The sequence below is a fragment of the Rhinoraja longicauda genome, chromosome 13 (assembly GCF_053455715.1).
Source record: "Rhinoraja longicauda isolate Sanriku21f chromosome 13, sRhiLon1.1, whole genome shotgun sequence".
Classification (NCBI taxonomy): Eukaryota; Metazoa; Chordata; class Chondrichthyes; order Rajiformes; family Arhynchobatidae; genus Rhinoraja; species Rhinoraja longicauda.
In genome coordinates this window covers 9,505,183-9,527,801 of record NC_135965.1, presented here as the reverse complement: position 1 = coordinate 9,527,801, position 22,619 = coordinate 9,505,183, and the positions used below count along the sequence as shown (strand labels likewise).

At 37.6% G+C, this 22,619-nt stretch overlaps 1 protein-coding gene across 17 annotated transcripts in view; it reads left to right on the top strand.

The window, feature by feature from the left end:
- LOC144599431 (disks large homolog 1-like) overlaps window positions 1-22,619 on the top strand; it is a 354,144-nt gene that overhangs the window by 15,921 nt on the left and 315,604 nt on the right. The window lies entirely within an intron of this gene.

The following is a 22,619-nucleotide window of genomic DNA, read 5'->3' as shown; positions in this document are numbered from 1 at the left end:
TGATCTTTCATTGAAAACAAGCGGGTCAGCCTGAGTGATCAGCAGCCTGACAGACTGCAGGATCACCTTGTGAAGTTCAGCTAAAGGTGTCCTTGTTCATAGTTATTGTGGCAGAATTGCTTGCTGAGTTGTTGAATCTCTCAAACATCCTTTTACAAACAGGTTGCCGAATCTGAAATTTGACTTTGATTTAATGACCTCTGCATAGATCTAAGTGAATGTAAAATTTGTGCTTCAAATGTATTGGGGTGCATACCATCTTTTGCAGCTGTGATAAGTTTGAGAAAAACAGGACTTTGGTGGGACCCAATTTTACTTGTCATTTAGAGGTATGTTTACACCAATGCGCACACATACCCACACACACGTGCGCACACACCCCACATAGTGGAGACAATTTATTAATTACTTAAGGACGATTGGCATTAATTTGGATTAAATTATAGTAGTTTAAAATTGTGTTTAAAGTTTAGTTTAGAAATACAGTGTGGAAACAGGCCCTTCAGCCCAACGAGTCTGCGCTGACCAACAATACATTAGTTATATCCTACACACTAGGGACAATTTACAGAATCCAATTAACCTACAAACCCGCATGTCTAGAATGTGGGAGTAAACCTGTGTACCCGGAGAAATCCTGCGTGGTTACAGGGAGAATGTACAAACTCTATACAGCCAGAACCCGGGTCTCTGGCACTGGAAGGCAGTAGCCCTACTGTATTTTGTTGAAACCAAGGCTCAATCAGATACTTTTAACAGAATTGGAATGCTATTTTATTTTTGTCTGCTGTCAGAAATTTGTTACTTATGAACAGAAGCAGAGGAATAAAGGTAGGCCATGTGGCCCATGAATTAATTTTGGGGTTCAGCAATGCATGGTTGACCCTCCTTGTCTACTTGTCTTATCATACTCCATTCCATTGTTTTCTGTGTTGAATGTACTGTCAGAGGATTCACTTTGAGGTGTTTATATTCATTTTCAGTTTGGGATGTAATGAGCAAGGCCAGCAGTTATTGCCAGTCCCAACATTCCTTGAGAAAGTAAGCATGCTGCCAATTTGAGTGCTGCAGTCCTTCTGATGAAGGTACTAACATTGCTGTTGAATAGAACATTCCAGGATTTAGATCAAACAATGAAGGACTCAACATCTTTCCAAGTTGGAATAGTACTTGACATGGAGGGGAAACTTGGATAGGCTTCATGCAAATGAACATGCTGTTGTTGGCCTCCTTGGGGACAGAGTTTGTGGGCTTGGGAGGTGCGATTGTGTTATCATGGCTGAGACTTGGAGTTCATTTTGTGTATAGTGGAAAGGTAACCATTGAGTTGCTTAAGAGTTGTTAGTGTATTTGTGCAGATAAGTGGAGAGTTTTTAATTGACAGCTGTTTTGTGGGTGGCAATAAGGCATTGGGATGTCAAAGGGTGAGTTACTTGCCAACCTCTGACGTGCACTTGCAACCAAGGTACTAGTGCAGCTGGTCCAGTTGAGTTTTTGCTCTGTGGTAATCTGCAAAACCTGGGAGACTTCATGATGACAATATCATTGATAGATGCTGTATTTCTGTTAGAGATGGTCATTTCATGTAGAAATAGGTCCTTCAGGCCATGCATGTCAACCAACCATCAAGAAACACCTGAAGTAATCTCATTTTCCAGCACTTGATCTGCAGCCTTCTGTGGCCTGGATTTGTGCACATTCAAATTCTAAAATGTTGCTAAAGTCTTTGCCTCCACCACTCTAGGCATTATGTTTCTGGTTCCAATCACCCTGGGAGGGAGGATAAAAATTATTCCTCAAATTCCCTGTAAACCACCTACATTTACCTTGAAAACCTATGCCGTCTGGTTTTAAACACATCTACGATAATGATAAGTTTAGCTTAAGTCAAGAAGGTTGCAAAGTGCTGAAATTGAAGAAAAGATGTTGAACAACAATGACATTTCCATCTTCAGGTAATCTGCACTGATTGTTTATCATTTCTTCCTACCCTGCCCTGTTTCCTTAAACTACCTTGCTAACAGTCAGTTTCCTTGCTCCTTATCGCCCAATGTTTGACTTGCAGACAAACAATACTCAAAAATCGCACTGGCAATGATACCTCTGTAATTGTAATTAGTAGCATCAAATCTGATTAATAACAATAATAAGTAGAGAGAGGTGTCCATGGTCCCATGTAACATTCTGGAGAATGTTCTCTGGATCATTTCCAGTGAATTATTTTCCATATTGTGACCTGAACTCCACTGTACGCCAGCCATTACTTGACCAATGTTTTATAAATATGCGTCGTAAGTTTACTGCTCAATTCTAGGCCCTGATAAATAAAAGCAGGTACAAATTAAAATTGCTCCTGCCTTTCCTCTGCACCAACTAATTACCAACTAATCAATATTGTCCTGAAGCCTAAAGCTATCTTCCTCACTCAAGAACACAACCGATTTTAATTCGAAATACAAATTTATCACATTTCCTACATTCACATCCAAATCATTTAATTTACATAACATAAGCAAGGCTTCCAGTGGTCAGACTTTTAATCACAAAACACGTATCTGCTGTCATACATTACCCTCTGTTACCACTGGGCAGCAAATATTGAAATGCCACTATGCGCACTGGTGATTGTGGAATTTGGAACGGTAGAAATTCTGCCAGCAGTGGACAATAAATTGACATGGTGAGGATACGTTGTTAAGGGGTAGTGAGTGTTGTACGTTGTCAACACAAAAACAAAAATTGGGTTTGGAGTAAAATCTGCAGATGCTTGAAAGTTTGGTACAAATGTAAGAAATGTTGGAAGAATTCGGCATGTCTGGCATCAACAGTGGGAAGAAAAACAGTCAACATTTTGGGTCCAAAGGACCCTTCAATAGAACCAGAAAAATAGACTAATGTGTTCTTTGTGCCTTAAAAGAGGGAATGTCTATGATTATGTGGACTAAAATGATTAAATTACTTTTTAAAATGAAACCTGCATTGGTGACTGGAGAAAAGTGAAACTTAAAGAAAAGGACATGTGCCAGAAGGAAGAAATGGTGTCTTTCTGAAATAATGACAGCAGGAACATGGATGAAAAATAAGGTCAACTGCCTTCCATACCAGCAATGGAGCAATGTAATTCTTACTTGCCGTAGGTTAACAGGCTCATTAATGCCATTATGCACAAATTTATTCTAAATAAAATAGTAATTCTCGGTAATCATAATAGTTCAAAACTGAACTCCATAGTGCAGTCAAAGTCCATAGAAGATCACTGGTGCAGAAGTACTGGTTAGCGTTATGCAGTGTTCAAGAGCCTGATAGTTGCTGGGAATAAACTGCTCTTGAACCTGGTCGTCATTGTTTTTGGGCACCTGTACCATCTTCCTGAAGGTAATAGTGAAATGAGATCAGAGAAAGGATAGTGTGGGTCTTTGATATTTGCTGCAATTTTGAGGCAGCGTCTTCAATAGATGGTCAATACACGTGATATTGTTGTGTTATCAAGTTAGAAAGACCACAACAGGTTTTTTTTTTCTGGTCTGGTTAGAATAAATTAATCTTGGGGAGAGATAGTGTGGAGAGGGGCGTGAAATGTAGCGTTAGTCCTGATGCAAAACTTTTTTTGACAGTCTGGAGGAAAGGTTGCTAATGTCCATTTATTGATACCCAATTAATCTTTATTCCTATTCCACTTGTACACAAATGGGCATTGATTAAATTGCCTTACCTTGATGCTTAAAATCTAACTTTTGTGTAAGCTTGTGTATGGACTAGTCATTTGGGTATAATAGTGCACAGATATTCTCTTGTAGTCTTCAGAAGCGAGGCGATTTTTTTTTTAGGTTGTTGGGAAGAGAAAGCAAATGATTGTATATTTAGCAATAATTTGTTGAAATCACAAATATGGCAAAGGGCGGTTATGCTATTGTCAAGTTTTCTTATGACTTATGTAAGTGACATTTCTACTGATGCAAATCTTATTGCGTTTGAGGCAGCAGAAATTATGTATCGCCCTCCAGGCGCTGTAGTCAGTGCAATGTGCTGTTGTCAAGGGCCGTGAGGTCTACCCCTCCACCAGGGGGACGGAGGACAGTGCAGTCGAAAATGACGTGCTGCACTGTTTTCTGGTCTGCTCCAGACACGCAGGCTGCTGATGAATGCAACCCCCAATGATGCATGTTGGCATTGAACCGGCCGACACCTGTGCGGAGCCGGTCCAGGGTGACCCACTCTTTGCGGGGCATGTCCGAGCCGGGTGGGGCTATGGTGTTCGGTGCGACAGTGAATTGAGGAGGTTGTGATGTCTGTTCCCAGCTGGTTCTCCATGCTCCTAGTATGTTGAAACCGGAGCCACAGAGGGTCGCTGCATGACGGGAGAAAGGGTAACGAGATGACGGGCGTTGAGGTCCCAATTGCTATGAATCCTGGGCGAGGTGGTGCAAAGGATGTTTGGTGTCCAATGTGGCCTTGCACACCAGCCTATGAATGAAGAACTCTGCGAAGCTTGGCGGGTGCGATACCTGCGAGCACCAGCAGGAGATCCGGCGGAGTAGGGCGTAGACAGGTAGTGATGATACGCATGGTGTCGTTGAGGGTGGTGTCTAGCTTGCTGGTATGAGCGCTGCGGCACCATGCTGGGGCGGCGTACTCAGCGGCGCTGTACACTAGTGCAAGTGATGCAAATGATTTGAATAAAATCTGTAGGTGTTTCTTCGCAGTGTTGGATCTGCAGGATGGTGTGTGTGGGCAGTGAGGTGTTATGTAAAGCTGTTCTGTGATGATCCTTCTGCGTCTCTTGCATTGTAAGAAAATGCGATGAATGACACTCAATATGTTAGTTATAATTAGTTTTCCAGTTTTGTGTCTAACCCACAATGAATATATTTGAATTGAAGGCTTTATTAAACTATGACAATTTTTTGCTTGTAGGTTCAGTGAAGAAATTTGCCAACTATTTTGGAGTATTGGTAACACATTCTGTACAGCTTGTCTGGTACTCATGAATATTTATTTACAGCACGATGGAATTGAAGGAATAATGTATGTTTGTACTTAAATGGGAAGATCCTGTACTGTTAGTAGTGGTTAACAAATGTCAACGCTTTGCTCTGATGAAGCTTCTTCAAAAAGTCTTCTCTGTCAAGTCCTGTTACAAAAGTCTTTTTAATTTCCCTGTGTAACAAAACATAAACAGGGAATCCATAACCCATCGTGTTCCTCAGTTTGGAGCCTGATTGTTCCAAGTTTCTGAACCATTTTGCTAAGCTTTTCTACCACCATTTCCAATCCCACTCAAATGCTTTTTTCCACACATGGAAGCCATCTTTACTATTCTCCAAACTGATATATGTTTGAGTCTTTTTTTGTAGTAATTATGTATCTTGTCTTTCTAAATATGACATCAACATAATCTGTAGGGCTGCAATAATACAATAGACAAGCAGCATGCATATTATTCGATTATAGATTAGGAAATAAAGTAGATTGAAGATCGCAGACAGAAGAGTCCCGGTCTGCAACGTTGCCCATCTATGTTCTCCAGAGATGCTACCTGACCTGCTGAATTACTCCAGCACTTTGTGTCCTTTTTTGACAGTGTGACTGTAGTATTCTAATTTTCAATTCCTTTGCCTTCACAGATGCTGCTTGACCACTGAGTTCATCTTGCAGTATTTTCTTCTTGCTCCAGTTTCCAGCATCTGCATTTTCTGGGGGTGGGGGGTAGGTGGGTGGGAAGGAAGGAGAAAAATCATGAGCTTCCATTCTTTTATATCCAGGTGTTATTAGTTGAATTAATGTTGGAACATAAGTAGGAGTGGATGAAGGCTAAATCCACCACATGAGCTTTTTTTGAAGTATGTCCAATGTAAGTATATTCATAAATGGAATGAAATGCATCTTCTGTGTACTTGTCAGAAGACTTTTAAACTTTGATAGATTTCCATTCTCCCAGCTACCTCATTACCACTATGGTATCCCCCTGCCAATCTTGTTGAAACCTTTTTCAGTAGCACTTGCTAATCTGCCAAGCAGGGCATTGGCCCCTCTCCAGTTCAGGTAAACCCTGTTCTTCTACAAGTGTCCTCTTCCCCCAGAAGAGATTCCAATGGACCAAAAATCCAAATCCCTGCTCGTTGTCCAGACTCTGACCACACATTCATCTGTCCTATCTGCCAACTCCAACCGTCTCTCGCACATGTCACTAATCACAAGGTTACTACCCATGATGTTCTGCTTTTTAATGTTTTACCCAACTCCTGATATTCACTTTGTTGGACGTCATCCCTTTTCCTACCCATATCATTTGTGCCAATGATTCTTGTAGTCTCTGTCTAATCCCTTTTCGTGGTGGTCGCCCACCTCGACTATCATTGATATGTCCAGTTCATTTATGCGATCTGTCAGGAGCTACGGCTGGGTGCATTTTCCACAGTATGGTTAGTTAACTGCTGTGGCACCGCCACACTCCAGCTAGTAATGGCGAATCATTTCCTTTTGGTATCTTGGAAAAATTTGGTGAAAGAAAATTGGTAGCTGTGATTTTGATAACATTTTAAAAAGCGAAGCTTGAGGTAAATACTTGAACAGTAACAAATGAAGTGGAAGAGTGTACCTGTTTGAACTTAAGATACTTCAGACATCAGAAACTCATCATTTTCCTGATTAGTTTTACCTTTCATTTTCTTATGCGTTCATTGTGGTTTGATCAGTTTTCTCTTGGTGAATGAAGGAAAAGGGACTTTGCTTAATTGTACCATCTTCTGTAAATTCAGCAGTTGATTCCAAATCTGTTTATCATTGATATCACAAAGAGCTATTTCATAGTGTTTCAATATCATTAACTTTGTATTTTAACTACTTTAGTGGCATCAATCACTAGATTATTGAAAACACCCACGATACCAACTAATTGCTTACATTTAGTTAATTTTAAAAGGACTGTAGAGAATACTGTTATTAAATTGGTCCATTGAGTTTTGTCACTTTCTGACTGCACAAAAGTCTTGGTTGACATTAAAAATTTAAAGACTTGCTGTTTAAATGTAATCAATTTATAGACACCTATGGCAATTAACTACAGCATTTGTGATTAATTTTTTAATGGTCTGGCAGGACTCTTTGTAAGAGTACTACAGAAGTGATGGTCAATAGCTGGTTTAGTAGAGTGTCTAGTGGGGGAGATTGTTCGTTTGTGCTATTCCATATGTGACTGTTCCAAATTGTTTTTTTTAATGTTTCCTGTAAGTACTACATGGTTTAGTGCCATGGACTAGATCACTAATTTTGTTTTAGATGGAAAATTGGACAACCTTAATCCAATAATCATTGTGTTAGTAATGTTTGCACAAGTACCATCTCCTTGATTTCTATTTTCTGAGTACCTTGCTGTTTTTACATTTGTTTGCTCAATAGATCCGTGCTGCTGCTATTGAATGTGGCTGCCTTCCTTGCCTTGTAACAATTCTCTGCAGTCAATACAGTGAAGTGCACATCCTATTTTATCTGCAGCATCCATAATGAGGATGAGAGAAAAGCTAATTTGTCTTGTGTCATTATTGAGCTGGTCAGACTGGAGTATGTCTGTGATTTCTAATGTCCTTTGGTCACTGATATTATCCTGGAATTGGTTACTCAAGATAAAGCGATGGGAATAGTTGAGAGATTTTTCTTTTGTTACATTGATTTCTGCTGCTTTCAGGAAGTAGGTTTTAACTGCCACCAGGACTCTTCCTGAAACGTTTTGTGCTAATACCTGGTCATTCAATGGATAAACATTTGATCACCTTATGAACCTATAAATTATGCATTTTTAGTCAATTGAATATCGTAGTAATAGCTGACTAAGAAAACTAGTCAGGAAGTTTACATTTTTATGTGTAAGCACTTAATGTCCCTCTGGGAGAGTTTTGGGAAAGAAATGCAAATAGGCAGTTCATCATATGAAACCTACCATTTTAGGTAGGTTTTGGCTGGTCTATGCCTGCATTTCACGTGACTTGATATCCCATTACACCTTTCTTCAATCTAATATCAGTCTTGAAAGCTCCAATTACCATCCCTCATAGCCACCCCCTCCTCACCTTCTGCCCAGCTTTGTGTTAGAGGGAAGCAGTAATTCTCTGTACTGTTAAATGGAAAAATACTCCTTGGTGTCCCTTGATAACCCAGTTTATTTTTTCTTTCCTTGCAATCATTGATGTTAATTTTTCCTATCCTTCCCTATGGAAAGAAATGTAGGCACAACATAATGTGTGAAATAGTCATATGAACTAGTGCAAGGATATTCTTGTTACTAACTGATCTTGATGTTTGATCTGACAATCGATAAAAGCAGATGCTGGACATCTGAAATAAAAAAACGGGAGATTCTGGAAATACTCAAATTAAGCAGCAGCTGTGGAAAGAAGATGTTCATGTTTCAGGATTGGGAGCATTACGTTTATCTCTTTCCTCAGATGTTGTCTGACTTCTTGGTTGTTTACTGCCTTTTCTGCTTTTTTGTATTTAATTGATATATTTCAAAACTAATAATATCTGTGTGATCAGTTGAATTCAAAATACAATTGCAATTTCCAACATGAACCCAGTAGGTTTCTAGGACATTTACCTTGGAAATTGTGGTTGTATTGTGAATTCACTGTAATTTTTTTAGTTAACTACTGCTTTAAATGAATTATTTAGTCTTTTTTTACTAAGTTTTTCACTTTGTCTGATTTCAAGCACCTGATTTGAGGTTACACAGCTGCAAGATATTGGTGATAGTTAATTTTTGTCTCTTGATTTCTGAAAGAATTTGTTTGTTTGTAGCTGAAGAGTTAACCAGCATAGAATGATGACATAATTAATCTGAGACCATCAATTCCCGATTTGCTCCTTGAGAACTCATAAATGTGGATTTTTTTTGTATTGTCTTGAATTCCATTCAAATAGCTTAAGTTTCATGTGAAATGGAAGCCAAATACAATATCCTATTTTTTTAAAATTACAAATGTTGAGTATTACTACTCTAACTTAGTAATAACAAATCGTCTTTTTATGTTACCTTCCAGAACATATCTGCATTTTATTGTAAAAATTGTTAAACAATTTTTACTATTGCTATAACTTGGTATATTCTTTAATAAATATCTTGTGAGCATGTTGAAACTTATTGCCTTGCCAATACTTCTAGAAACTTCAGTTTTGGGGAAAAGTGCGGATGTTGTGTGAGAAGAGTGGACTTGAGTATAGTTTTCTGTCGTTTGTACTATTACAATTGAAAATAGTTCATTTGAGCTTTCTTTAGAAAATAAGTCATTGCGAGTGATCTCTAACATAAGTATTCATTTGCAGTTGATCAGTTTGCATAAACATGAACGCTGACTATTTCAGTGGATTGAGGGACTCCAGCTCTGACCATTGAGTGGCATTGCAGGTGCTCGGATTGATATTTCTGTGCCCATCCTGCTATCTGCAGGGTATGGTCGTTCTCCATTGCTGCATCTCAACAATTAATTGAAATTTCATACATATGATTTATGTTTGAACATGTGAATTAGAATTTTCTCCACTTTCACAGCTTCTTTGGGAAACTAATTTTAAATATTACTTTCCGCTTCAAAACTTTAGTGTTTGTGATCTATCTTGGGAAGTATTGGAAATGACTTATGTTTTGGAAGAAACCCATGAGAACTGGCAATATTACTTTCTAAAAACGGACGGCCCCTATTTTCAGGGTGTTGAGGAATAAATAGATCATTAAGTAAGCAATGTAGTTCTTGACATCTTGCTGACCCATTGCACTGTGGCATGCAGCCACGTGTAGCAAATAAAGCTCATATCTAAGTTTTTAAAACATGGATTATGCTTAATAAAGTATTCAGTTTAGCTGCTATCATTTTAAAATGATTGTTTTTAAGACAATATCTCTTTGAAAGAAAAAAGACAATCTTGTTGCCTTGCTGAAAACTTGGTAAAAATTCGATAACCCAGCATCCTTGGGACTTTGGTGCTGACTATTGGATGTTACTCCTATTAATGCTCCAATCCACTTTGAATTCACTTTTTTTAGATGTTTCATTGAAGCAGGTGAGCTTAAAGGGACTGCAAGAACTAAAACGCGGTGAGTTTAAAAGGAGCATGGGAACCAGGGTCCTGGTAAAATGGATGCTGACGCATTGGGCTGTCCAAACAGTTGGATAATGGATTTTTGGAGTTTCACTGTACTTGCAAAGGTTCTTATCTAAATTTTGTGTAAGCCATCGAGATCCAAGGGAGAGTGCAACTACACTTGAGCCACTCTTATCAAAACCCATTTCCACAATACTTATCCAAAGCTGATGTAGGATTAGTTATTTTTTTATATGTTCACAATAAGTTTGGATATATCCACATTTGAATCTGTGATTGTATGTGTATGTAATGGGTCACATTTGAAAAATTATTCATTTTATCAGTTACCAATCTCGTAGCAGATTCTTGTTTCTCGTAGCAGATCTTAACACAGAACATCACTTTTGTGAACTATTATCAACAAATGCACTCTGTCCTGATAGGATCTTTGAACCCCGAACGTGCTAAATCTTTTTCATGAAGTAGGATTAAAGATAGTTGGGCCCCTCCTGCACAATTTTCCAACTCTATCAGACGAAATTGAGAACACTGACAAAATTAAAGGATGGTCACCTCGGATTCCTCCATTTTTTCCCTTACTGTTAAAGGAAATCTTAGTATGCTCAGTGACTTGATTCAACTCGGTAAATTAAATGTGCTAAATATTTTCTAACTTTGCCACTTTTTCAGTTTTACCTCACTCAATGACAGTTGTGGCAAACGCATTGATGCCTTGGGGTTATGATTGGGTGCAGGTGATTGCAAGCAAGTTAACATTTTTTTATTCTAAATTTAGAAAGAACAATTTAGTTGGTCTGTTTAATATTTTAATATCAATTTAGCGAGTTCCTAACTTTTTGTCAACATTTTGAGAGGAATTGATTAATGTGGCATGTAAATTTAATTTTTAGAGTCTATTACATTTTCTCAAATTTTTTTTTGCTTCTCTGGACAGAACTTGATATGTCTAAGGAAATTTGAACTTTCAGGGAAAATAGAAATTCAGGGATATTATGCATTGTTAATATCTATTGAGTTAAATTCATCGATGTATACCATACCCTGTTTGCGGTGACAAATAAAACGTACTGTGTTTCTTCTGACATTTGTGTCAATTCTTTCACTGTCTCTTACTTCTGAAGGATCACTCTCTGCTGAATGAAATACTTGATGTTCTTCAGACTTCTGTCCCTACTCAGGTTATAAATGTAAGTACAAAAATCTGTAATATTCTCCATCCTACATATTCAGTGACATTCATTTTTCTCAGTGTTTTATTTTCTACTAGCACAAAATTCATTCATTTTATGATAACTAAGGATAAAAAAAATTCAAAATCTAATTGGTTAATTAAATTGTAGGATCTGTTCACACTTGGTATGAAATGACAGTGTTCAGGAAGAAGAGCTGTTGACTATTCTGCACTTGATTACACCAGAAAGTTGCAAGGCGTACTAATTTCAATGGTACTAAATTTCATTGGATAGGTATAAAAAAGAAGTGAATATTGTATGAACCGTGGTGCTTGCCCTTTAATTATATTAAATTTTCTATTGAACTGGGTGTTCTCCATTAGAGTGAGAAATTGTCTCTGCTTAGGAATGTTAATGAGTACAACCATGTATTAAATTTGCCAACAACTACATATATGCTGAATAAATTTCATACTGTATGCAAGTTAACGCAGTACACAATCTGAAGTAAAAATCCTGCTGCAGAAACTCAGCAGGTCAGGCAGCATTTGTGGAGGTGGAGATGGTCGAAGTCTTGGGTCAAGACCATGCATCAGGTTGGTGCAGAGGAGAAATAGCCAGTATAAGCGAGAGCAGGGGATATGCTGACTATCCCCGTTTCCAATGTGAAATGCCTAACTGGAATCCTACTCGGGAAAAGAATCAGGATGTGTACCCCGATGCACTCGAATAACAAAAACTTTGAGTTTTTAACATGGTCAGTGTCATGTGACTTGTTAGCTCCTAGCAGTGTATTTGAACACTCCAGCAATACCACAGTTGAGAATCTTGCATCGTGTTGGGATAGAAAGTGTTAACTCTGCTTCAACGAAGGTACATGAAGAATTATTTTGATGTGTAAAAGCCTGATGCTTGGAAGGTTTCACTTGCATTTGAAGTTCCATTATGTCTTTTTGAGGCTGTTGTATTTTTCAAAATGGTCATGTTTGCATATTGTATTTCATATTGTTAGAGGTTTCAAAGGAAAGCCCAATTTAGTTTGGTGCAGGGGTGTTTTTGACTAGTGAGGACACTCCATTTTGGTGCATTTGCACAATGACTAATATTTGTATCTACAAACTTTTTGCTGCTTAGCACACAAGCATTACGTGATAAATTAAGCTTGGGTTATATTATTGAATTGAAGCATCTTGCCAAGGAACATGTAAACAAGACCATGTAGATCAGTTATTATCAAATCTGGGAATGCAGATATCCCTATCCCATGGAGGAACTGATCAAATTCTGTTTGAAATGTGAAAAGTAGTTGTTTGTTTTTCTGTGAGCCTAATAGTTTAGGCTACACAAAATAACCTTGTATGAGTTCCATACATTGCCTATCTCGTCAAGGGCTAATTTACTCCTTTGTTTGTCATATGTTGCTAATATACCCAAGAACTGGCTTTTGAATTGCAAGGGAGTAAGGTTAATTCATCAATAATTGATTCTAATGAACCGTTTGTGAACATGAGCTTCATATCATCCACTGTGTAATGTACCAGAGCAGCCTGCAGTGTCCTGAATGTGATTTAAGTAGTGTTTCATGATGGGGAAAATGGTCTTATTTAAAAAAAAAAAAAAGTCTTCAATACACATTGAAATGCTAATTTGTATTTGTCCATAGTTTCTAGATTGGATATAATGTCAAGATCCTTTACTCAATTGGTACCAATTTAGTTAGCCTATGCTTGAAGTTGGTTCTGCCCATATGCACCACCTCTGGTTTGCCCATTGGATTGAGAACAATGTGGGTTTGCTCCAGTTTGCAGAGGTTTGCAGTGATTGATGCCGATGCACAAATTGAAGAATCTCTTGTAGATGGAAATGAAGTGCCTGAAGGGATAGGTAGGCTGATAGTTTGAAGAATAGTGTGATCAGCAGTGCACATGTCATTCCTCATGCTAGTCTCTGAGGGGTTTTGGGAACATCTAGGAATCTTTGTCTCTCAATAATCTGTTCTAACCTTTCTCATGAGATGTGAGTGACCATTTCAGGAGTCGGGCAGCAAGCTTGTGAGCAACCTGTTGTGCCCAACTGAGGTGACTGAGTGTAGTTAGGAAATTATGGGAATATTTGCCCAGGGTAGGTGTTAACATTGATTTACTTGTCCTTCCAGTGAATTTGGAGGACTTTTTTCGAGTGCCTTCAGTGGATATCAGAGGTCCAGAAGCACACGAGAGGATGATGATCAGTGCCTTCTGGTCGATAATGTGTTTTGTATAAGGCTTCAAGTATTTCTTTCATGGGTGTCACACACAAATCTACATTTACCAGTCTCACTATAAAACTTTTATTTTAAGTGGGAGGTGTATGCAAGAGCATGTAGAGCTGTTTTATGCCATTTAGGTTTATTATTGTCATGCGTAGTAAGGCGCAATGAAAGGCACAAGGTAATAAAAAAGGAACTGCAGATGCTGGTTTATCCCAAAGATAGACACAAAATGCTGGAGTATTTCAGCGGAAGAAGCTGTTCGAGTCTGGTGGTGCGGACTTTCAAGCATGTGTTCAGCCAGATGGATGCAGGGAGAAGGAATATGACTGGGGTGGGATGAGTCTTTGATTATGTTGGCTGCTTTTCTGAGACAGTGTGAAGTGTAGATGATGTCAATGATGCGGTCTACATGATGGACTGGGCTACATCCACAACTCTGCAAATTCTTGCCAAACAAAGCTATAATGCAACCTGCGTTGTATGAATTTCCCTGAAAAAACAACATTAATTTATAGAAGTTCTCTTTATATTTAAGGGATATCATGTTTGTTATCTGTAGAAATTTTATTTTGAGGATGTAGCTAGCAGAACAGGTGTGTGGGGTGGGGAAAGAAGCTAATGATAGGACTTTACGAACGGAACATTGAATATAAGTGTCAGGAAGCCATGCGCAATGCCAATATCAATCTATTGCACTTCTCACTGAGATTGTATTATTCTCTTCTGGTGGTTAGTTACTGATCCCCCCCCACCAGACCTACATGTTTGATGAGGAAGTGCAGTGTTTTAAGTTTCTGGGGGGGGGGAGAAGAAAAATGGTTGTGACCTTTGTGCCATTGCAGACTTTTTTTTAGAGCATAAAAATGCATGATTTCATTGGGTTCTTCCCCTCCCTGCTCTTACCTGTTATGCTAGCCACAATCTCAAAATAAAATTTCAACAGATATAAAACTTATAAATTCATGTTGATTTCGTTCAGTCCTACCATTATTTTCCAAGTGCCCTGTTGTGCATTCTAGCATTTTGCACATTAAGGTTAGCTTAACTGGCCTGGAGTTTTTTTCCCTCCTAAAATAGTGGGGTTAGTTTCTGCTTTTTGTAGAATATTTTTGGAAAATTACAGCTTATGCATCTACTGTTTTGATCACTAAACTTGATGTACAGGTTGTCGGGGCCTAGGAATTTATTAACTTTCAGAACCCTTTTAACTTCTTGTGCTTTCATTGACACCAATTTCACAATCATTTTTGACCTATTTCCAGGAAGCTTTGTCTTCCATGTAGGCAGACCTTTTTCTCTGCCCCTTATTTATTAGTGAACCTGGAAGTCACTAATGCTTTCCTCTTTATATCTATAAAAGCCTGTTTTTAATCCTTGCTAGATTCAGTTTTTCCCCCCATCTATGGTGTTCTGTGGCTGAGTTCCCTATCCTCGGGCTTTTAAACACTTCTTTCTTTGACCTAATACTTATTTTAACTGTATTTTATGAGTACTCCTATTGTGGCCCCTTAACTGCAATCAGTGGGTTAGGCAGCAGTTATGAAAACGGAGTAGGAAGGTCGACGTTTCGGGTTAAGATCCTGCATCAGGCTAACTTTCAATTGCTGGGGCCTACAATGGAGCAGGGAGGTCTTGGTACATCTTTAAGATCTATTGGTTAAAGCCGCAGCTGGAATATTTTGTGCAGTTTGTGTTGCCACACCGTGGGTAGCACGTGCTTGCACTGGAGTTGGGACAGAGAATATTCCACCAGATGTAGCTTGGGATGGTTTCTTTTTTAATAAGAGATTGGATAGGCTATGCTTTTCTCAGGAATGTAGGTTGAAGGGTATACCAAATCAAGACACATAGGTTAGATGAATCCCAAAATGCTGGAGTAACGCAGTAGGTCAGGCAGCATCTTGGAGAGAAGGAATGGGTGACTTTTCCGGTAGAGACCCTTCTTCAGACTGAAGAAGGGTCTCGACCCGAAACGTCACCCTTTCCTTCTCTCCAAGATGCTGCCTGACCTGAGTTACTCCAGCATTTTGTGGATCAGTCTGAAGAAGGGTCTCGACCCAAAACGTCACCCATTCCTTCTCTCCAAGATGCTGCCTGCCCTGCTGAGTTACTCCAGCATTTTGTGATACCTTCGATTTGTACCAGCATCTGCAGTTATTTTCCTAGATTAGATGGATAGTAAGAAGTTTTGGTTAAGGGGCAAGATGTAATAGTGGGTATCTGAGGAAGCTTTTCTTTTCCACCCTGTGGGCATCTGGCATCAGATGAGTACTTGAATCACCAAGGCAGGGCAGTCGATCGACCAAACGCTAATAAATTAGATTAATTTCGATATCTATGTGATAGTCAGCAGCGACATGGTGGACTGAAGGGGCTATTCCTGTTTTGTATAACAAAATGAATGACTTCATAATGAAATTCCTTTAGCTGAATTGCTTTTCTGCTTTTATCACTTCCAAAAATTAAAATACGAGTTGAAAATCTGAAATGCATGTTGAACACTAACACAGTCCAAGGATTCATTTTACCAATTCTGTCATTCTTTTACCAACAAGCTTCATTAATTTGAGTGAGAAGATAAATATTGGGCATCAATAAAGAATTGAACTCTGTTTTGTATTCGAGTCAAAATTGATTTATTTTCTCTGAAGTACCTGTGGAAAGTAGGCAATTTGTGTAATGTAAGGGAAAATATCTTAAAATTATTTCTGAGTCAGAAATGTCCAAAAACGTAAGTACACTGAATGAATTTGGTGCCAGTTTATATTTTCAATCATTAAGTCATTTTTTTTTCTCCCATGATTGACATTGCATGATATGTGCTTGCTGAATATTTAAAATGTTGTATTAGTCGGTTTCCTCTAAGGATTTGCCTTTTCACCATGGTGAATGTGCAAATAGTTGGAAAATGTTTTGTTTGCTCTGAAAATGGCAGGATTCTTTTTGTCTTTACAACAGGCAATAAGTTTCAAAAAGTGTGTTTAAAAAAAAAAAAAAAAAAAATTAAAAATCCGAAAATACATCATTGTGTTAACTACAAGTTGCTCCATTTTGTTCTGAATCATTGATACATTGATTCTTCAGTATTGCCGCTTTGAAGTGAGAGAGAAAGCTATTTTACATCTGGTGGAGTACTGACCAACCACATTGCCTTCCATCTGGCATTGAGAGATTGCAGTGTCAGAGTAACTGCAGTATTTAGAAACCAAATGTGTATTTTAAAAGCAAAATTTAATAATCCCCTTGCCAATGATGTTTATGAAATTCTTGACAAATTTTGAAGTATTCTCAATCTTATTCTCCGCCTATTTGTGTTGAAGTATTCTTTGTTACTCTTCCTTAGAGAAAACTACTGAATAGTGACTTGATAAGATTTGTGTTGGTGTAAATCACTTCATCTGAAATGTATTCCTGTTTGATCAGATACATTGCTTTGATCAGCATTGCTTTTTCAGATTAGGTGAATTCATATAAGTAAAATGAACATTCACCCTCTTCATAGACTTAACCAAGAAGAGAATGCTGAACAACCATGTCTTGTGACATTTTGACAGCGGATGCCAGGGACATCTGCGTTGTTCTCATTCCTTCCTACATACACATGCTGTTCATTTTTGCCAGATTTGATTCTTCATTCTGATATGTAAAAGAAGCATTTTGAATTTGTATAATTTTAAGAACTGAGTTTGGATGCATAGAATGATGACCATAGAAGGCCTTTTATGCATGAAATATTCCAAATATTTGGTGTTTCCAAACAATTTTACTATCTGTAGGTGCTAGTTGAATCTCGCTTAAATTTAAGTCATTTTTCTTGTACCTACAGCCCTCAGTTCCTTTATCTTCCGAGTACTTATCTATCTCTACCTTGTAATATCTAATGATCTGGCCTCGACCCTGTTCTGAACGAGATAATTCTAATGATTTACCCTGAGAAGAAACGTCTATGTATTTTGTAACCATTTTCCCTTGTTTGTGAGTTTCCAACTAGTGAAAACATCTCAGTAGTCACCTTATTAAATCTCCTCAAGATCTTGGTTGGAAAAAGTCACCCCACATTTTTCTAAATGACAAGGAAACCCAAGCTGTTTTGTTTCTTGTGGTAGGGCAGGCCTTTGATAGGGCAGGAATTGACCTGATAAGTCTTTTGGACTGCCTCCAATGCTACTCAATTGTGCTTTTTGATAAGGGGACCAAATCTTCAGTGTATTCCAGGTGTGGCTTTACCAATACCCTGTACAACAATTTTTTACTGTTGCGATATTGGCCAAAATTCCATTTGTCTTAACTACCCGTTGGACGTAACTGCAAGCATTTTGATCTGTGCATTGGATCGCCTTGATCTTTCTGAACTTTACTCATTTGCATTCTCACCATTGAGATGATAATCTGCCTTTAGATCGAAGTGCATGTCTTTGCACATGCCCACCTTGAATTCCATTTATTGGGCTTTTCCCCAATCATTTATTCTATTGTAGAATGTCTTCATCCAATGCCATTTGACCTATTTTTGTATCATTGGCAAACTTTGAAGCCATGCTTTTCGTTCCTCCTTCCAGGTTATTCATGTAAATAGTAAACAATTGAGGACCAAGAACCAATCTGATGTACTCATCTAATTAAATCCTTCCAGCTGGAAAAGGACCTATTTATTCCAACTCTGTTTTCTATGCATCAGCTAGTTTGCAATCCATTTAGACCTGCATACTTCAAGACATTGGGGTTTTAAATTCAGCCTATAATGTGATGCTGTGTCAAATGCCTTTTAAAAATCTAAATAAATTACAGCCTTGAGTATCCCTACATCAACTCTCCCTGTCACATTCTCAAAGAATTTGAGCAAATTTGCCAAATGTGAATATACTATTCATAAAACCATGATTGATTATTGACTCTAGCATCTTACCAACTTTTATACGTTATAATAAGTAAAATAACATTCAAGAAATCTGCTTAATACGATAACACCAGAGATAAAATAGGTCCCAAAGCTGTTTAAAACTGCCCTGAAGTAAGGTATATGAATGATTGGCATACAGCTATCTGGCTAGTACCTGATCAATTAAATTGGACATTTGTTTATAATCTATCATTGTTTTGTGAAACTTGACATTTATAGAAACCAAACGTTTTCTAAAAAAACAACTACTCTTCCTTTTGGGCAATTAAGCTGAATACATAGTGACTTTCCTACAGTTGTGAAAATGTTTTCCTTGATGTTTTTCTCGGACAGGTCACAATGGAAGATCGGGCTGGTTCTGATATATAGTAGAGGAATGAATAATAGATGTGTTGACTTGATTTCAACTTCCAACCAGAGAAGAAATGGATTTGAAGGGTGTTTTGGGGATAGTAAAAGGCTTTCCCCCCTCAAGATTGAATCATCTGAATTTGTGCATACTTCTTTCTCCTCACTTTTGCATTAAACGGGTAACTTGTTTCTAGAAATATATCGCTTTCTGGTGGCATGAGTTGTGTGGCCAGATCTTGAGAGAACAACTGTGCAACTGATGCTGGCTATTCGGTTAAGTAATGGATGTTCATTTCACTCAAATGCTTTTATTGGGAATTGCATAAGTTGAATGATTTTCCTCCAATTCAACTAATATAGTGTCATGGACAATACAAATGAAACATATTTCATCTGGTTTATTTCAAATTTTATTTCTGTGGTTAATGTGTTTTATCAGCTAATTCAATGTTATCAAGTAATGTGAAATGGATGAAGAAAGAGTTGCTGGATAATTTTGGCCTGAAATCAAATCTGTTTCTTGTGTTATATACCTGTTTTATTAACTGAAGATCAGTAGCTCACCTGGAGTTTTAATACTATTCAATGTTTGGTGGTGACCTCTTGCACAAAATTTGTGCGAACTGTTTAAACCATTGATATTGGATGATGGTTGTAGGCTCTTCCCATGGCATGCCCACTGTTCCTCAGAACAAGATTAAGCTCAATTTATCATTGTAACAGTTTCTATTTACGTGGAATTTTCTTCTCTCAATGGCAAGCAGCTCTCATTAATTGATGGCATGAAAGTGGGAGAGGAGCAGGGAATTGTATGTACAACTAAGGTGCAAGTTTTATTGAGGGCAAGGATGAATATTACATTGATTTTCTGATGTCTAAAACATTGACCATCCAAATTATTACTATTTTAAACTTGAAGTCAGTGTGGCAATTAAAAACATGGAAGTACTGTGAAGAAATTTAGTGATTACAAAAGTAAAGGAATGTTTCTGCTGCATCCATTGTTAGAAGCAACAAACCTTTATTTGATGCTTTTTTTTAATGTGGTATTCATTTCAAATGTTTTGTAGGGTTATATGAATTTCACAGTTGGGTAAGAAAATTTGTTGGGAAATAACTAAGCATTGAAAGTAGGGTTTGAGGAGTATATTAAAGGTGTGAATGCAGAGGGGGAGCAAATAAATTAGCTTTCAACTTGGGAAAGACATGAATACGAGGTAAAAGTTTGATTTTTACTTTTTGCCCAGGTTAAGGAGACAGAATTTGTGGGAATTGTTTCTGTTTTTTAATAAGGCAGTGTTTCATCAAACTTTGTTATACCAGAACAAAAAGTTCATATGAAGGGAATTAGTGATAGCTTGGTAAATGTGTCATGGTGGTATCCAACCTAGTTTATTGATGGGAAAATGGGGAAAGAGGCTGTTAAAGTAGATAGAAAGTCCCAGTTATTTGGGATTATTCTCTCACTTTTGTTCTCAGTACAGTTATGTTTTTGAACTTTAAAATATCCTTGTTGGAGAATGTTTTCAAAAATAAGCAAACTAAATATTTTAATTTGAATCTTAAGTGTTTCACTGTTTTTATGTTTAAAAATAGCTTTGGACAATACTGTAGCTATGTTTGAAGAACGCGTTGTAAGTTAAAGATAGGCACAAAATGCTAGAGTAACTCAGTGGGTTAGGCGGCATCACTGGAGAAAATAGATAGGTGATGTTTCAGGTCGCAAACCTTCTCCCTTCTACAATCAGTCTTAAGAAGGTTCCTGACCCGAAACTTTGCCTAACTATTTTCTCCAGGGATGCTACCTGATCCGCTGAGTAACTGTAGTATTTTGTGCATATCTTTAGCAACATCTGTAGTTCCTTTTTATTAGATTGATACAAGTTAACTTTTTTGTCCTAAATCATGGAAATTTTCAGCTTGTGGACTGAATCCTGACGAGTAATTAAGTTTCATCTTTGATAAAAGAGTTGATCAAACAGGCTAGTGGAGAACTGCCACAGATCTACAAGCAATTACAGTTGCGGAAGGATGGAGACTAATTCTTAAGCTGCAAGTTGTGTTTTTCAGCCATTAAAGCTGGACTATGCTGTCCTATTACTTTCCAAATGTCCAATTTTTGTGCTTGCTGCAGAAACTATAAGATTAAAGTATTTATTGTTAAAAGTTAAGAATTATGTCCAAACTAAATATGTAATGTGAAGAGAAATTACATTTATTTTCTTTAATGCCTTTGTGCTATTTTTTTCGCAATCAGGGCTGGTAACTTGTTGCACAAGAAATATTTATTTTTTAAACAGATGTATACATTTTTGTTTCACACTTGAATAAGGACTTGCTTAAAGCATTCCATATGAATGCTTAAGCATGTTATGAATAAAATGGATGCATTAAATAAATACTGTCTTAAGAACTGGGGTTAAATGTGTTATGATATATTATGATATATTGGGTGCTGTCCATCTTTGTAGATATATGCAAAACGTTTGCTGAATAAAATAGAACAGATTTTGTTCAGCAACAGTAAATGAATATTTATGTGCTATGTATATGTCATGTAATTGTGGAATAAAAATAGCATTCAATTATCCATTTGGATGTGGTGCTCAGTTGATTTATTGGTTCATAGACGCCTGTGTTCCAGTTATCCAAATATTGAAACCAATCCACCATTGTCTGGATGTGAATTTATTTCAATTGCATGTCTAACTGAGTATATTGGACAAGGGAATTGCTGTTGAAGTTTACTTTTATCAGTGGTTGCCCTCCAAATGTTGCATACGCCTACAGTACAAAGCTTTGCAAAGAATACGAGTTTTAACTTCAGATGTATTTATTTTCCCCTGTTAGGTCTTCACCAAACTCTTTGTAGAGGTGCACCACTTTATATGTTAGTGAAAGTGAATTTTATGGGACCTATTGTTTACTGTTTAATTGGAAATGGCTTCCTTCAGTTTCTGATGTCAGATCAATATTCATTCCTGCTTAAAACGTCTGAGTTAATTATTTGGTTCTTTGTATAAGATGCATTTTGAGATTTTTTACTGTCATCCAATTAACACCCTCCCCCCATTCTTTCACTCCCTCCACTTCATGGTGCATGACTCTGTATTGTTCCACATTCTAGTTGGTCTTCTTGTGCCATGATGGCAATAGTGCTGTAGTTTTGTCAAAATTAATCCTTAATCTCATTGATTTAATTTGGCTCAATAACTGCATTGGTAACGATAATAATTTTAAAGTGGAGAATCAGACTTACTCTATTCCAAAGTGGCAGTATACTGCATCAGCACCTTGTATAGCATTGACCCTCGGGTGCTGATTTGTTATGATACTCTTGACATGAGTCTGAGCACGTGCACACATTCTGTATTTCAAAAGAGGACTTCTGCTTGGCTTGTAATTGATTCTCCTGGATCTTGGCACAAATTCTAACCACTGCTGTTGCAGCAGTAAAGCTGCAGTTGCATCGTTACATGGCTCAGCATGGAGTGACCCACTGGCAGTGTGTAGAGACTGCTTGGTGTTGGGGTGAGTGATATAGCTTCTCGTCATTTGAGGTAACCATTTAGAATCTTGTGGCCACTTGAATATGCCACATTTCCTTTAACTTTAGGAATATATATCAGCTGTTGTATATTTACAAACAAAATTCTTCCATTTCATGTACATCTGGAATATCGAAGGTAGACACACAATGCTGGTGCAACTCAGCGGGTCAGGCAGCATCTCTGGAGAGAAGGAATGGGTGACGTTTTGGGTTGAGATCCTTCTTCGGAATATCAATTGATTCATGTTTGTGTGAATTCTTTGGGCCAAGTGTTTTCAACTTTTTAAATTGTATATT